The 18,373-nt window shown below is 37.1% G+C and overlaps 1 long non-coding RNA gene across 1 annotated transcript in view; it reads right to left on the reverse strand.

Annotated features, from left to right (window-relative positions):
* The window catches only part of LOC112949275, a 23,802-nt gene extending 21,348 nt beyond the window's left edge, over positions 1–2,454 (reverse strand). Inside the window, exon 1 of the long non-coding RNA XR_003249780.1 lies at positions 2,256–2,454. This is a non-coding gene — a long non-coding RNA (uncharacterized LOC112949275). The remainder of the gene's footprint in view (positions 1–2,255) is intronic.
* Between the last annotated feature and the right edge of the window lie 15,919 nt (positions 2,455–18,373).

Here is an 18,373-nt window from a genome sequence, read left to right on the forward strand (position 1 = left end):
AAGACCTCCAGAGTAGGAGACTCCACAACCTCCCTGGGCAGCCTGTTCCACTGCTCTGTCACCCTMACAGTAAAGAAGTTGCTCCTCACCTGGAGACGGAACTTCTTGTGCTTCAGCTTATGGCCATTACCCCTCGTCCTATCGCTGGCCACCAGTGAGAACAGCTTGTCCCCTTCCTCCCTGCATTCTCCCTTCCTGAACTTATACACATTAATCAGATCCCCTCTGAGCCTTCTCTTCTCCAGAGAAAACAGGCCCAGCAGCTTTACAATTTTATTGTAAAGCTGCTGAAAAGTTGTTTTAGCTACTCATAACTGTCTATGTCTAATATCTAGGTAGATCATACCATTTCTTCTTGTTCCTAGGAAATATTAACCTTTCCAAAGGAACAGAAGAAAGTCAGTTGTTAGAGGGTCTAATGAAAAGATCCCTCCCACTTAACCGACTTTTGTCTACTGCTTTGGAAATTCTACTAACATTGGCCATGGCCCTGCTCAAATGGTAAGAGAGGCAATCAGTGTCCACTGTAGTATCAGAGTAACTCCTAAATAAATAGCTAAACTGTGGTCAGGTAGAACACCCTTTCCTGTCAGGAAGGACAGCATTGACTCTCAAGCAGAAACTTCTTCACACTCTACATGCTACAGAATATATGTAATTTCACACTTCATGTAATCATATAATTTGGATTAAAACATGTAGTTCACAGCTGGTTTTGTTAATGAGCAGAAACAATCATTCGAAGTGATGACTGGCTTTGGATTAGCTGTCTCCATAGGAGACATTATGGTATAATTTCTATGTCATGATCATAAGGCTGTTGCAGCTCTGAGTAGAAGAAAGCTTTACTTTTGAAGGCTAGAAGACACTCTTTCTATGCAGAAATCAGGCAGATAAATTAGCATGCATAGAAGCAATAAGCACGCAAGCTCAGATGGGCCAGAGGCTCTCGTGTGGAAGCAGACAGATGCCTACCAGAAAGCTTTCCTATTAATAAAAATGGTTTAAAAAAACCCCCACTATAGTCAAGGTAAGTATATATGATATATATACAGATGCTATAGCTGACATATATTCATATCATTCCAAAGACATTTTAACATAATTWTTTGTAAATAGTTCTTAAATTGAAAGACAATGAATAGGAGTACCAATTATGAATATGTTACTCAAAACATATTCAAAGAAGAAAAAAAAAAAAGGGTGGGGGACTTTCTTCTGTGATCTGCAAACTACTACTTGYATTTTGATGCTTGTTTGACTAAACATGGCAGGAAAGTAATGTCTCCTCCTCAGGACATCTACTGTTGTACAGGCTCGGATGCCTTTTTTGATGAGCATTTTCAGTGTCAAGTCACTACTAAAACCCTAACAGTTGATATCACAGCACTTCGAAAGCACATTCTTTCCTATCACTTAAGATGTGCATTAATTAACACTTATTAGTATTAATTACAGCACTATTATAGACCATTAGCATTTTACACCATGGTTAGTAGCAACGTTAGTCTGCTTTGGTCTTGATCATTACTGTTACAATTTCAGAGCTAAAACCCTTTCAGACCCTTTAGAAATGATCCTTAGCATAGGTGATGCACATACCATACTCTGTTATTCTGGAAGCAGCATTCAGAGGAACTCAGAAAWGAGCCCAAGTTTCCCTGGGTAAAACTGTTAGGGCAGAAGACCATGGCAGCYGTGGTGAGGGCATCTTCCTTGGTTCTGAACATCACAGCAGCCCCACCAGGACAGGACTGAGGATATTAAAATATGAAAGGGCCCTGGTTTCTCCTCTTCTAGGTCTGCTCCCAGATACTCATTTGTAAATTTATCTATAGCTCCCACATGCAGAGGAGCATTTTTTTTTATTTTTTTTTTTATTTTTTTTTATTTTTATTTTTTTTTACATTTAATGTGCCTGTGAGAAGTCAAGGAAGAAATACAGATCTAGGCTCAAAACTCCCTAGCCCAGAGTTAATTAGGTATTGTTAAGGAGAATTTACAAGATTCTCTTTTCCAGAGTGAATATTGGAAGTGTGAACTGTAGCCTTATAATGTTATGCAGGACTCAGTGTAATAACACAGTAGTGACTCACTTGGACCAAGATCTTTCCTGGTAAATAACAGAACAAAAATACTGAACATAGATATTTAGTTACACACTACCTCCTAGTTCAGTACAGGCTATTTTCACTTATGGAAACTTTCTTAATGTATGTAAGAGCCCGCAYGTAAAACAGATACTCATTTCATACCTTAAGCAAATTTCCAGATGCTTTCGCGAAGCTCTCAAAGACAAACAGGAACACGATTCTGAAACATTCTAAGTCCTGAACAGAATTATGAAGATGTATCCCAAAATTACTTCTGCTCCACAGCATCACTGAAGGTGAACAATATACAAGTCAACCTGTAACTCAATCATTCAAGCTTTCTGCTAAGGGACCCAGAATATTGTCTCAGACCTTTTTTTCCCTCTCCTTGTCAGTATGTGAGCTAAATAAATAATGTAAATTGGCCAGGCAGGTGGTCTTAATCAGAGTTCCTCTGGGAGAAGCTGCAGCACTGGTTAAGAGGACAAAGAAGAATATTCTCAGTCTAGGAGAAAGAATAAACTATCTCCAGTAAAATTATGCATTTGGAGTTGTTTTGAAAGGGATCAGCTGTGACTGATCCAGTAGGATGCAAGTAATCTATTAGCTTGTTAGTAATGACAAGTCTTYACAGAAAATTTTTAAAAAATCATCTTAATGAAAAACAAATTCATAGAAGAAAAAAATAGAAGAAAAAAATCTATATCTATAGAAGAAAAAAATAACTGAAGGGACTAGTTCCCAAATAAAAGACTGTGGGTTAATGTATATGGATTCTCTCCCATGTTTCTGCCCCTTTGAGTTCCTAACATATTAAAATTGTGAACCCCAAGGATATGTCTCACACCTGCAGTGCTCAGAAGTGTCACAGCACTCTCTTGAATCTATTTGCTCTTCCAAGGTCYTCAGAAGAAACAAAGTATTTCTAAAAATGAACAGCAGCACTATTCTAAAAAAAAAAAAAAAAAAAGCCACGTACTCCAAGAGTATTCTATATATTCTTTGTTAGGAGAGGTAAAGATGTACTTTTGTAATGACCTATTCACTAGTTCTCCCTTCAGTAGGCAAGAGGAGTCAGCAATATTATTAACAGGTTGCAAGACAAAATATCAACTTCGCATGCCCTCTTGAGTATTTTTTCAAATCACCCCACAAAGTAAGCACCAGATCAATTTCAAAGCAAAATTCACTGCATTACAGCTACATCTCAGGTCATTCAGACAGGGATGACATTTTTATTTGATCTTCACTTTTAGCAACATGAGATTGGTTATGAGGAACAAAATCAAGGCTGAGCATGYCAACTGGGCTAACAATAGCCAAGGACTATTTTTCAAAACTCTCTTAAGATTTTCCAAGATTTCATTATTCTTAATGAGCAAAGTTAGAAAACTCAGTATTTTCCATTCGGCTATTCCTGAAAAATGCTACTTGTGAGTGTAGTATGGATGATACATCACATACATGTATCATGACATCCCAATCCTGGTCACTTAAATCACTATTAGGTCTCACATAAAATTATTTCTCTCTGAGTGGGGCATTGACATTTCCTTTTTAAAGTCTCTAACCCTTAGGGGAGTTTCTATCACCAGAGCTATTAACAGTGATCTGGATCTAAATACTGTGCTGCATTATCCTCATCCCGATGGCATAAAAATGGAAATTTATGTAACATTCAGTCTCGACCTTTGGATGAAAACCATTCTTCCCCTAGTTACAGCCTGAGGTACTACGAGGTGCTTCTTTTCAAGCATAAAAGCAACATGGTGATTTATGATTAACTTAAGAGAAAAATAGCTTGYGCACAAGTTTATGACAGGGTAAGTTTATTTCCATGCCATTATTAAAATAAATCATAATGTTACGACCTACTCATACTTTCATGGTTAAAATATCTGGATGTCTGCATCACTATCTCCTTTCCCCCAACTCACTCACTTTTATTAAAACACATAGAATATATATATTCTGTATTTTACATGAAGTGTACATTCTCCAATTCTAAAATGCATATACACTGGTAAATCTAATCCCCTTGCGGTTAAAATACGTCATATTTGATTTAGAGGTAGAGCTTCTGTTGCATATTTACCACAATTTGCTCAGAAGGTAAAACTCATCCTTCTTTAAAGTGACAGCACAAAGCATATGTGTCACTTCTTTTCGACTTCAGTAAACTTTTTGAGGGCTAACCAGTAGCACAGGCTTTCCAACAGTTCTCTGCATAGGTTAAATATGGCAAAGACCACTCATGGATACAAGTATGCCTTTCTTTAAATCCAGAGAAACCACAGGCTGAGCTTTAATATTCCCCAAGAGCTCAGGTGCAAGAGTATTCGGTTTGAAGGTGAAACTGAAAAAAATGCAAGTTTGTATTCTTTCAGTAAGTGGAACCATCACAACCTTGTTCCAACCTTCCCTGAAAATTCTACCTTTTTATCCATGAGTTCCAAACACAGTGCATCAGTCCAAACTAAGATACACAACTGCATTAAAAACTCCCACCAAATGCCTTTAATTGGACTTTTCCTTGCAAGGCAACTAGACAGCCAATCATGCTGACATTGCCACAATTGTAGCTATTTAAAAATTATTATTATGCTAATACCCACATCTGCAGATACCACCCAAAACCCACCATGAGCCACTGGACAATGGCAGTAAAATTCTGAAGATCTTGCTCTAGATACATCTCAACAAATCAAAAATATTTTCAGYAGTAAGGTAAACACCTGAATTTTGCAATTTATCCTTATTCAGAAAAACAATAAAGCATATGCTAAACTCCAACAGCCTTAYAACTAAATATTTAATTTTGCCTTGTTTGATAAGATAGATGCACATACTTTAATGTTTTGTTGAAGTCACTGACCTGGAGTCAGAGATCAACTAGAGACAAGTAACATTTTTATTACTGAAGATACCTTGCACAGGTAACCGTATATTAAGTCTTAATAACATCCACTGTATGACGAAATCACTTTTCATTTGCAGCCATTACATGTCTCCATTTACTAATGGAAGTTCAAATGCATAAAACCAAACTATTCTATTTAAGTTATTACTATTGTATGATAGTTCATGCTTCTTCTTCATCTTTTTATTCATTTAGATCCAAGCCTGCTATAACTGTTAATTTTCTTGCTAGTACATTTTCTCCATCATCCTCATCCATTTGATAACATAAACTCTATGATTGTGACTATCTAGCAGTAAATACAAAATTGTGATTAATTACTGTAGATAGGAGAAAAATTCAAATGTAACTTGTTTTCTGACATCTCGTTACTTTATTGCAGAGAAGCATGTGAATTAAATTAAATGTACTTTGGCCATTTATCTAGTTAATATGATTCTCCAAGATCATTTAAGCCACGCAATAATACATAATCAATATAGCCTGAAAGAACCAGTCTGTGCTCTGTATAACACAAACCAGGAGGTCACAGGGACATGAAAGTGTTCATTTGGTTTGAGTTAGCTCTTAAATGATGTAAATTAGTGTGTTAAACCAAACAGCACAGAACTATCTTGAAGTTAACTTCACCAGAAAATGTTCTTTTCGTAGCACTGGAAATAACACTGATGACCTCTTTTAGATTCAGGGGTTTTCACGTTTTAGTTAAACTTGGTTTAATTGGAAAGTTGSTAGGCAATTGAAACATGCAGAATCATTCTCAAAGTATAGTATTTAATATATTACTTTTCAAAAAACCTAGAGGCTACAAGTTTGATTTTTTTTAATGTTTTTGAGAAATGCGGGAAGATGGCATTAAGAGAGTTTAAACAACTCTTCTAGTCTCATATGAAGAACAAATCTAGAGATCTACTATCATACTTAAGATTCTTACATCTACTAGATTAATAAAGTAATTCTTTCAGGAGCCAGTGATTCTCTAAAGCAGATCTGAAATTTTACTTCGGTATTTAAACAGTTCAGCCTTGCTCCCTCCCTCTTTTCTTTTTTTTTTTTTTTTCTTTTTTTTTTCCCCCTTCTCATGGTACACTTTTACAGCTTTGCTCCTGTTCCACCCTACTCTTGTGAGGCCAAACTCCTGATGAAATGGATAATGGTCAGAAACAAAGGAGCTACCAGACTTAAAAGTATATACTTTCTTCTGGATTATGCTAAATGAAGACATTTGCCAGAAGGGTGGAGTAGGCTGATGTAGTGTCAAGCTCATTAATGTTGGAGCAGCACTGAAGATGAATATCATCATGTTCAAATTTGTATTAGYAGTATCCATTATTCATTAAATTATTAAATTAATAGGCAGACTGTAACAATAGCCATATGTCCTCAATTAATTAGTGAGAAGGAACTCAACTTATGGTCATCTTATGGCTATGGATTTAATAATTTATATAATAATAATTTATTGATTCCCCACTATTTATCCTGGAGATAGAATTCTATTTCGATAATCATCCATTATTATTGGAAGCTGTTATTACTAGACATTCTGGTGGCTTTACATGCACTAATTGCAAGATGGGCTAATCCTTCTGGGACTTCATTCTAAACTCTGGGACTGGAACACAATTTAAAAAAAAAAAAAAAAAAAGAGAGAGAGAATATTGAAACAGCCTTACTGGAGCACAGTCATAAAATTGACCTCTAAAGAAATTAATGTATAAAGGGAGTAAACGGTGCGATGTTTCATTAGTTTGAACAGAACTCATTTGGCTCTTGTGGATTAATTGAGCTTTTCTAATTGAATAAAGTGTAGATTTTACAAAAATATGTATTTTTGATAGGCATTATACAAAGCAGAATAAAAAGGGTTTTTTTCTAATTAAAAGAAATTTTTCTACATTCAAATCCCACTGTTTGCATTGTAATATATTTTGATRTAGCATCAAATATGCAAATTAGGAAATACTCAGCACAATTATTCACATGCAATAATTATTCTCCTACTTCTGCATTTTATTGTTCAAGTACTAAGTTTCTGGAAGACAAATGATACTTMTCTCATTTCTCTTTACAGAGAAATTTGAAAAAGCAAGTTAAAAAGTATGATTTTTTTTTAAAATATACATTTTGGATTAACTCTTTCAGAGTACTATATAAAAGTTTATTTTGGTCACTGTTTGCTGGCTTGCTGGCTATTTGTATGAATCTGCAGAAAAAAAGGATGAGATGGAGAAAGGAATGAAAAAGTTGCTTTTCCATCCAGTACAATAATACATTCAGAAATGAAATTCATAAGAAGAAGTGAAAGCATATGCAGTAAAGTTAACACAGAAAGAGKTTTTTTTTTTTTACCTCATTTTGAATCTTAAAAAAAAAATCTTTACAAAAAAAGGAACATGTAAGACTTTGGGGGTTACGTGTATGACTAATGTAGATTGAGAAGCATGGCATGGTGAAGGAATACTCAAWGAAATACTGAATAGCAGCCATAGTTATTATTTACCTTGAACTAGTTAATCAAAAATTTGGCCAAATTTATAATGAGGTTAGATTCTAGCCTCAATTATGTGGAACAAACTAAAATATGCAGACTTTCACATTAAACAGTGAGGGTCAATTGGGAATCAGCTGCTGATAGTTTAAGGAACCTTGTGATTGTTTTCTTCACTCTAACTGGTCTCCAAACAACAATACTCCAAATAAATGAACTACAGACAATTAGAACAGCACACGCAGTAGAACTGAAACTCTCCAGATTTACAGACTGTAGACAAAGGAAAAAGATTTTAATGCTGCTTCTATTTGTTGGCAAGAAGCAAGTGAAAACAGAAAAGAAAACCAGGAGTAGCTTTATCTCTGACAATAGCTGATTCTGAAGCGCTTGATAATGTTAATAGTTTTCAGTTAACTTGGCAGAAGAAATTGTATTGAAACTGTGCTACAGGCACCTGAAGAGAAGGGGGCTCCATATAAAAGGAGAGGTGAAAGGCATATTTAAATGAAAAATAAAGAAGTATGGCAGCCTATCTAGCAATTTTGCAGGTGTTAACTGAATTCTTCATATGAAACTCAGTTGTTCTTGGGATGGATCTGTGATAAGACTCTCAGATGTGCTGTAAGACCCAGAGTTAGTTTTTGGCACAGGCAACTGAAACTTACTTTGTAATAACAGGCAATAAAGCAAACCAAAGTTTCTGGACTARTCTAATCACAGTGCTCTTACACAACTTCTTGATACTGTCACCATGATGACCTCTAAATACCACAGGAAAACATGCTAAAGAAAAATGTTATGGAGAGCATRAAGTCCTCCCAAAGCTCATGAATGGTGATCAGTGGCAAACAACTGAAGCCAAGGAAATATTACATATTTAGGAAAATAATCTTTTAGCAACTGCAGCAGTTACTAAAACTTTGSAAACATAATAGAGAAATGGTAAGCCACAGGAGCAACTAGAGATATACAAGCTGATAGGAGCAAATGATATGATTCAGCACAGGATGAATAACCCATAAAGGCATCTATAGCTCAAGAAGAGATTGTCATGCGTTTAATGCAGCARAGGAAACGGTGTTACTAAAGGCTACAGGTAGGAGAAGGCTGGTGAAAAATGGGGATAAGACCGCATCTTACTTCCACAAAAGCAGTCAGTGAACAAAGCTAAGGAAAAATGAGACAACTATCCTCCACCAAGCAAAACCAGAGGTGAGTATATCCACTCTCCAGTTAAACTAGATGCTATATTAGGTCTCACTAGGGCCTTAAGCAAGAGTGGGAAGACTAGCAGAAACCACTGCAAATTTTAAGGTCATCCTTCACATAACTTGGGAGCCTACAGCAGAGCACAGGACAGGGAGAGATGGGTTCAGTTTTCCAAAATTCAGGTCACTAGGAGAATTCACTTAATTCTCAAATAAGGGAGAAGTAATCAGAGATTAGATCACCTAGACAGCTTGCTGACTAGTAGGTTAGATTTTATTGAAAGGTGTCTACATTTTATTGAAAGGTATCCTGGAGAAAACATGCATTTCTTTGCTACTCTAAAAAGWTAAGGGGACATGATGTGAACTTTCAAGATTTTCATGTTAAATAGAACATCAGAAACACTGGTAGGAAGAAGAAAAACTAAACTGAAGTAAAACAGATGTGGATTTGTTGCTAGTACAGACTTATGGGTAGGGGGGAGATGGCGGCAAAGAAAATATGCATACTCACACAAACCAACTACCACCCAATTAGACATCTGTAGAATTTCTCTCAATTAATATTCCTCCTCTCGGGAAACAGGAGCCTATTTCAAGCCTGCTTTCACTATAGTTCAGCCTGTAGTTCATGCTACAACTATTTTTACAACAGAGTGAAGCTTTAGATACCTCACTACAGTTAACTGCCATTCCCAATAAAAATGCTATCAGAAAACAGCTTCAAAATATACAAAAGGTTTTGTAAAAAGGCTGCTGAGGCAAATTCTTTCATGTACTTGGGTCACACATTACACAACGATACTGGAGTGCAAGCTGGCCTCTCGTGAAACTCTCCTCACTGAGACTGCTGTTAGATGTTCACATCACAGTTCCCAAAGAACAGAAACAGGAATCAATAAAATAATCCAGGTGGATTTGGGGGCCCAGAAACAGAGTTTTCTCAGCAACACCATACACTGTAGTCAGATGCACAAGTGGAAGCAACATCCAGATGTTTTGCGATTTTTATCCCAGGCCTCCAAGAGGAAGAAGGCCCTTTCTCAAAATGCCAAACTCCATTAGGCTGGAGCAGCAGAATCCCAGGACATGGCACTCTTAAAAATAACAGGCTTAGCTCTCCCTGACATTGCAGCAGCTAGTGTTTGAAGAAAGGTCCTTAGAAAAGCACAGGGGATCCCAGAAACTAATCAAACTTTTGTCATTAATTTGATTAAYAAGAGCATATGAGCAGTAGCAATTCTGTATTATGCTGTGTTTGGCTGGAAAGGAAAACTTACATTTTCAGGAATGAGCTGGTTAAAAACAGCCCAATACACTGAACTCAATAATGCCATACTGAACAATCAGAAATTCTGTCTGAATTAAGTTTACTTCTACTGGATGCAACATCAGAGCCTCATTTTCCATTTCAGGAAAAAAAAAGCATTTAAAATGATCTCTGGTCAAYTAACAGCTTAAAGACATGCTTAATAGTAAGTGATTATTCCCATTAACCATAAATCAACTTCAAAAAAAGTAAGACTTAATTTATATCTAGCTGAGTAAAAGAAGAACTATCAAAAGTTTTCACACAGCACAGCACAGCACTAACTTTTCAAATAGTAGAGTAACTACGGGTTAAGTTCTCTTTCCTCTTGGGGTCTCATTCCCTTAAACAATTACAAACATACACATATCAACTGTTTTTTTTTYCTTTTTTTGGATAGGTGTCCATACCACTATTGCATATGCAAGCCAAATCATAAGGAAAGAGAAATGTTTTCAGAACTGTTTAAAGAATATTAAAACTGGGTTTGTGTGTGCAATATTCTAATGCTCACTGAATTACAACCATTTTAAAGTTGTTAGCAATAATATGAAATAAGCACATATACAAGTCATGAAGTTTTTAGCAAGTTTTGTTAGGAAAAAAAGCTAATTTAAGACACAAGTTAATTAGCTTTCCTTGTCAGTAGTGCTGTACATGATGTATTTTTAAGTGTACAATTACCATCTAATGTGGTACAGCTGTAAAATATTTAGTGATTTTTCACTAATTTTAGTTTGGCAAAACTGYAAGAGTTCTGATAATTCAAGCATTACTAACATGGCAAAAAAAAGTAAGTCTCCGACAGACATTTTGAAAAAAACATTATACAATTAGCAGAAAGTGGTGTTCTTTTCATGGAAAGAGAGTTAAAGTTTCCGTAACTGTGCCTATTATAAACCCTACTTTCAAAGACAGATTAATCACTGATAAGATGATGCTCAAAAGCTTATTTTAAGTCAACACCTTCTGCTAACACTGTCTTTGAACTTCTTTGCCTACATCCAGGAGCCCTCAAGACCTCTGCATATCTCAAGTATCAGTTTTAGTGGCAGACTTGCCCATGCAGCGCACACACAAGCTGCTCCACCGAGCTCATCCACTTGAGTGCCAGCTCTTCTTTCAATCTTATTTTAAATCATTAGGACCTGGTTAAAGCAGCATACCCTCCTTGCTGTAATTTCTATAATGATTAAAGTGCTATAGCAAGTTTAACCCTAGGTTTCTGCTCTATTTTCACCATCCCATGATCATTTTAGCAGCAACAAAATGCCAAAATGCTCCACTGGTCAAGTACTCTTATTGCATTTCAGATTTGGGCCAGCCAGCACCTCACGGCACTGTTTTCCCCACAGAAAGAAAACAAGTCACCCCAATTTCATCAGTGTCATATCATATCAGATACAATAGGTAAAATCTTATTTAACATAGATAGATTTGCTCTCAAGGGTGTGTGGGTGGAGATGCAACTCCTTTCTGTTGACAGCAGAACGCTGCAGTGCAAAAATTGCTAAGCCAGGTTAAAGCAATGTAACCCTTGTTCCATGGGTGTAAGTAATTTAAACAGAAGGAACATGTTATTGCTGAGCACCACACCTTCCTAACAGAACAAGGGCAAACATGTCAGGTATGAGAATGGCTCCCTCTCAGGTGCTTCTACATTCTGGTTCCTGCTTCCTTTGTACAAAGTTAGACAAGAGAAAACCTCTCCCAAGAGGACTTCATGTGCTGCTAGAACAGCCCGGGCAAAATCTAGCAGGAGACAAGGACAATCTTTACAAAATGACAAATGTTTTCAAAATGAACTTTTTCCAAGCAGAGGTGGCAAATAAAGTGCAAAGACAATTTCTTCTATAAAACCACCTCAGCTCCTAGTTAGAAAAAGCAAACTGTGAGACAAAGAGAATGGATCATTCTTTTGCTCTATCTGTACGAGCACATATTTTGGCAAACAAAAAAAACACACCAAAAACACCATACCGTACTAAGCACTAAGATGTGAGTTTTTAAAAAAAAATTAAAAAATAATAAAACAAAAAAAAAACAGATTTTTATTTCAGTTAAGCAAATGCTCAAGTATAATTATGAAAGAAATAATTCCATCTCCACACTTGTGTGTGTCTACCTTGTATCCTGCATTTGCTAGCTGTAGCACAAGATAATAAAGGTGTGACATGATGCTCAAGCCACGTAATTTTCTACAATAACCATAACACACTATTGCCAAAATGAGGAAAAGTCCTTTGTATAGAAAACCATCATTAGAGAAAATGAGTCACCTGAAGCCACCTACACAATCATTTAAGATTGGTGTTTGAAGACTGCTGGACTCTCTCTGGGAATATTTATGAAGGATTAGCTACAGAATCATAGCCTATTTGTGTGATTTGGTGACACCAGGACTTCCATCATGTGCAAGTAATATAGCCCAATAACATGATCATTACATTTGCATGACATAGCATTGTTACAGGGAAATATGACTTAGATCCAATACAGCTTGTAGCTGCATAGCCAGGAAACAAATGAGCAACTCGATCTTTGTGCCTGTATCCCTTAATCGAGACTAATACTGAAATTTGGTTTGAAGGTGGTATATATATACGTAGCCTTTGAGTAAAAGGCTATGAGTGTGTGTATGTACACATACATGCACACTGTATTCCCAAGGACAGGTGTGTGACTGAGATAAGACTATAAAGAAATAGCCTTGAATCTTTGAAGACCACCAGTCTACTTGGACCACACACATTTTCCACATCTTCAATTTTCATTCTCCAGGCTCTGTCTCAAATCCAGTTACATACAGACTAACCTAAGAAGGTGAGCAGCCAGTGGCCATATTTTTGAAGCATGACTTATCTATCCATTCCATCTCATTAGTCCTCTATAGTATCTATCTTGTCCTTCCTTTGGACTGTACCACTTTGAAAAGACAAGGCAGATATAAAGCAATCAAGCTAGCGAGTTTTAAGAATTATCCCTTCACCCCTGTGCTCACAGAGACACAATGCTTTAAGCTAATTTACACAGGCCTGTGCAAAACTCTTACTGTTTGGTTACTCTTATTGCTTACTTACTTTGCATCATCAGATGAAGTATTTACTCATCAGGTTGTTTCTAAGTTTGAAATTTCCTTTGCCTACTATCTGCGAAAGAGAAGGAAGTAGCAGGAAGGATTCTGTTGTCTCAAGATGKAGTTTGCTGTACAAAGAAGTAAACCCTACTCAACTATGGCTGGCCAATGGAGACAGGATCTCGAGCCAGATAGACCCCCACTCTAGGACAATATATTTTGACAGCATTACAAGAGAAAAGTGATGGCTAAAGAAATTGATTCATGCTACTCTTTGTTTCTATTTCATATTATAATAACCAAACCAAATCACCACTGAGAAATGTCCAAGAAATCCAGTCATAAAGAGATCAACCATGACTCAGAAGAAATGTTTATTAAAAACATGCTCTCCCTATCACAAAAAAACCTGAAAATTAACTGCAAGTGTTCCAATATCAGTTCAGTAAGATTTTGTTCATCTTTCTAAATGATTCTTCCCATTGTTGTATACTACTTTCCAGCTCAGTCYCATTCAGAATACTACACTTCTTCATATGCTCATATACCTATAATTGGCATGCTGTCAGGTTTCTACGTACTTTCTTGGAGMACAGGTTAATCTTCCTTAGAGGCTTGGGTTTTATTTCTGTTTAATTTTGTTTAAGCAAATTCTTCTGCATTATAAGAAACTGCTTTGAAAATCAAGTGGTGATGTTCAGAGGCCATTACACTTGACCTACAGAAAAATTTCCAGAAAGATTTTTTTAATTAAGGAAAAAAAAAAAAAAAAAAAACCAACCCAAAAAGTTTATCCATTGTTACTTTTTTTGGGCCAACAGTTTTCAAATACCAAACTTAACTGCTAATGGCTACAGAAGCATGGAGAGATTATACACAGTGTCTAAGGAGAACCATATAGGTTTTTCCAGACATAAATAGATGCATCATTAGAAGAAATAGAAGCAGCTTCTTCTGTATATCACACCTCTACAATACACGTGTAGTGGAAAAAGCCAGCTTACAAACATTACACTCAAACATTAGTGGTTCATTGACTGAGCAGGTGGATATTGCKCTGGTCTATGGATCCTGTGGAAATACATGTTAACCTTTCAGAAACTAAATAAGACAAAACAAGACACTAGTTTAAACACAAGCCGTGGCTAAATGCACRTAACTTTTTCTGAAGGTATTGAGTTCCAGCAGAAGGAAACGAATTTTCTCTTACCTTGTTTCAAACTGGGGCTTGCGATTATTAGTCAGCTAAGTCATCAGCAGCATGGATAAGTAAAAGGAGTCACAAGCAAAGCACAGGGGCATATTCCATAATTAAGCCCTGGTGCAACACTTAGCAAGGGTGCCATAGAAGMGCCAGATCATACTAACCTAGAAGGAAATCCCACAGAAAGGCATAAGCCTAGGGAAGATGCTTAGGGAAGAAAAAAATCTGTCTTCTCATCTGCTGCAGAAGCTGTGTGCTTCAAGAGTATTATTAATGGAGATTACTGATATTATTTATGGATAYGAATAGGACATACACAGGCTGTACACATCAGTCCCCCATCTCAGAAGTTGCTTTCTCCTTGTACTTCAAAGCAGCAGAGATGAAGGTGACAGCCTTCTATTACAGAATGGGATGAAGATTCTGACATAGGGCTTTGCTGGGCATGATTTGCAAATGCATCTTTTCACTGAAACTTCACTGTAAAGAGGTCTTAAAATGTATAGGTTTTAGCTGTTAAACTGATAAATTGTAAAATGTGCAAAGTTTACAGGGAAATCTGTAAAAATTGTAAGACTATGGAAGACACTTCCATACATATTTGAATTCAACAGGATCTACTATAAATACAACCCTTAGTAAACTTTTCAATATACATCAAATCATTTGAAGCTGCTTGTGATCATATCACATTTTCCCTTCTAATATACATATAAGAATGCAAGGRGCATAATATTCTCATAGCATCATTCAGAGGTAGTTGACTGGTAAGTTCACACCTGGTTTATGGCTTTTTTTGTTGTTTGACTGTTGTTTGATTGTTTTTTGTGGTGAAAAAACAGACATCCTCAAGTATCTATCTGGTAGAGGACAGGAAGATGAGTTTGAAGCCTATGAGGTGAAAGTTTGCAGGTTTCGATTCCTTTTCATTATAGCAAAAACAATAACAACATATTGAATACTCAGATTTTCAGTAATSCAGTGTGCAGCTTGCAGATACAATCCAGATAAATGCAGGTTCATTACATATTCAAACACAAGATGTATTCTGACACTAGAAGATAGCCAGTGAGTTGGGCATCTATGCTAAGGGAATTATACAAAATAATTTCTCATGGGAAACAGTTCATTTATAGAGCAAATGCAAGTAAAACATAAGCAAAATATCAGAACCTTATTTCCTATTTCTGCATATGTTGAGCTATATAGGATAGGGGGAGCAGCACAGACATGGGATGCTGAAGGGAGGTAAGAAATAAAAACAGCCAATATTACTAGCGYTTCTGAWAAAYAGCTTCCTCCCACCAYAGGAAAGCAGAAGTGGTCTCAAACTCTATTTGTACAAAATCTCACGAGATTCATTATTCCATCCAAAGCACAAAGCATGTGTTAGCACTAAATCATTTCAATGAAATCTAGGATATGTAATTCATTCTATATTTCTTCCTCCCCTAGAGATTTTTATTTCATTAATGAAAAACAAAACTCTTGTTAAAAAAAATCCTGTTCAGCACTTCCACTTTTTCTAAAAAAATGCCTTGATCATAAAGAAAGCAGCTTCATCAGTTAATTACATTTGCTGATTACTTTCCATTAAAATGGACAGAAAATATGGCTTAGCAAGTGGCAACTTAACCTTCTAATTAAAAGATACCGTTCTCCCCTCCCYTCCTCCCACCCCTTTTTTAGATATTTATTATTCATTTCCTTTCTGCTCTGAAAGCTTTTATCAAAGAGTAATCTGATGAAAAAGCAAAGCCTGATTCCACTCAGACAAGAAGCCATCCTGGAGTACAAGGAGGCTGTTGACAAGATACTCCATGGCCTCAGCTCCCGATTGCTTTGGCTTGTGCACAATCAACAGGAGGACAACTGGAACTGTTTCTGAACAGGAGAGAACTATCAGCGATGTGTTTTGCATCTCTGCTACTTCTGTGGACCAACAGTTGTCCTTCTGGCAACCACTTTCATGCGAGACAAGCAGCTCAGTACTGCTCTCTGCTGCTTTTTTTCAGCTTTTGCAGCAGCAGCTTTAAAACTGTTTGAAAGCAAAATCCATCAGGCATAAGAAGAGAAATAGAGGAGTATGATCAGTTCAAGTACTTACATTTACAGTTAAAAGTCAGTCCAACCCACTTCCCATTCTCTCCTTCTCCCACATGTGTATTAGACTTACTCTGTGAAGCGTCTCCCTTCTGAATTTTAGAGAAGAAAAAACCCTGTTTTCAGAGTTTGTTGCCTGATCTCATGTGATATTCAAACTGTCTAGCATCCATCTTTTCAAAGAAGAACATGCACAACAAAGGACACGTTATGCATTATTCGTCAGTCCTCCACATTAGCGGGTTGTGCCTGAATGCAACTAAGATCAAGCTGCTGTTTTTAAGGCAAATGAAAATATTAAGGGAGCGTGGAGGAGGAGGCAAGTGACAGCTACCTACAGATCAAGAAGCACTTGTAGCAGCTGGAAAACATAGCTGATGCTTTCCCAATTCTTAGCATGTTTTAGCTACATGACCTGGGACTCAGTCAGCCACTGTGGTCTGAGGAGGTATGAGAGAAACTGCTGTCAGTCTAGTAGTAGATCTGCAAATGCAATTGGACAAGCTCCACCACATAGCAGGGATGAAGATGAGATAACCAAAACAACACAGAGCTCTCAGTCTCATCTTATCTACTACTCTGGGAACTAATGCATCAGAACTGGCAAAGTTGCTCAGCTCTGCTTCAGAAGTCTCATAACACTCTATCTTGTCTGGAGCAGCAGTTAAGGTAGTACATCATATTCTGCCATAAAGAGCCAAAGAATGGAAGCTAGCGCCTTGCCTGGTAATTGAGGTCTTTTCCTTTAAYAGGCACCAGTAGAAACCTTTAATCAAACACCCTGGCCACCACTGAAGCTGACAGCCCTGCTGCCAAAAGATTTACTTCTATTAACAGCACACAAGAGTACAATATGCTGGAACATGTTATCTACTGAACATGTGAAAAGGAGTTGAAAATGAGGCATATGCACATTAAAGCTAATATGCTTTAAGAGCAAGTGTCAGAAAATGTCAAGAAGGTTGCTGAACACGGCACGATGTCATCTCTCTTTAGGCTCATCTGATCTCTTCGGGCACACAGTACTCTGAGTCGGAAAGCAGACACCACGCACACAACAGCATAAATATGCCCTCCCTGATCTGCCTCCCAGAGTGCTCCTGTTASCCAACGAGATACAGGCAATTGAGATGGGAGAAATTGCTAGCTCCAACAGGAGGCTAAAAAAATGGGCAGAGAGCATCATCGTGAAGCAACCACGCTTAAGAGCTCTGCTTCAGCTGAAGCGCTTTGACCTGCATCAACTCCTCACCTGTAAAAATGAGGATATCCTCCTTCTTTCTCCTACTCAGCATATTAAAACAGGAAGCACATTTGTGGAACATGTGCCACAAAAAGAGCTTGCTGACTTTAGTTCAGGCAGTAGTCAGTCTTCATCAAGATGTCCAGGTCGCAAGCAACATACAACAGCAAATGAGGAAATGCTCCCTTTCCCAACTGAGCATCCTGTTTAGAAATTAAACAAACAGTACTTCCACAATTCAGGCTGAGAGCCTTTATGGTTAAGGATTTAAGAACCATGAATGGCAAAGATGATGGCACTGAGATGGGGCAGGACAACCTGGATTTTTCAGATAGTTTTGTACTCTCCTTTGGTGCAGATTTCAGCTCAAGCACCTGAACCACTTCCATTTTGTTCCAGGGGTGTAGGATAAGTCAGATGAGCCGCCTATATTGATTCCAAAATCTGCTCTTGGCCTTTCTAAGTGCTATTGCAAGTGGCTATGACATGTACTTTCTGGAGACTAATGGTCCATTCAATTCCTTTTGGCAAGCAACTTTTATTGCGTCAGTACTTAGGAAATGAAGAGGGTCTTGTTTTAATTTTGAACCTAGTGTCAATGCTGGTATTTCCACACTYGCAACAATAACAAAATAACATCAAGAAAATTAAAAGACATGCTGCAGAGGGACAACTGCTGGGCTTTAATTTATTCAGTTAAGTTTTATCATCACTCTAACTGCA

This window comes from Nothoprocta perdicaria, unplaced genomic scaffold (assembly GCF_003342845.1).
Source record: "Nothoprocta perdicaria isolate Ctin4 unplaced genomic scaffold, notPer1 scaffold_102, whole genome shotgun sequence".
Lineage (NCBI taxonomy): Eukaryota > Metazoa > Chordata > Aves > Tinamiformes > Tinamidae > Nothoprocta > Nothoprocta perdicaria.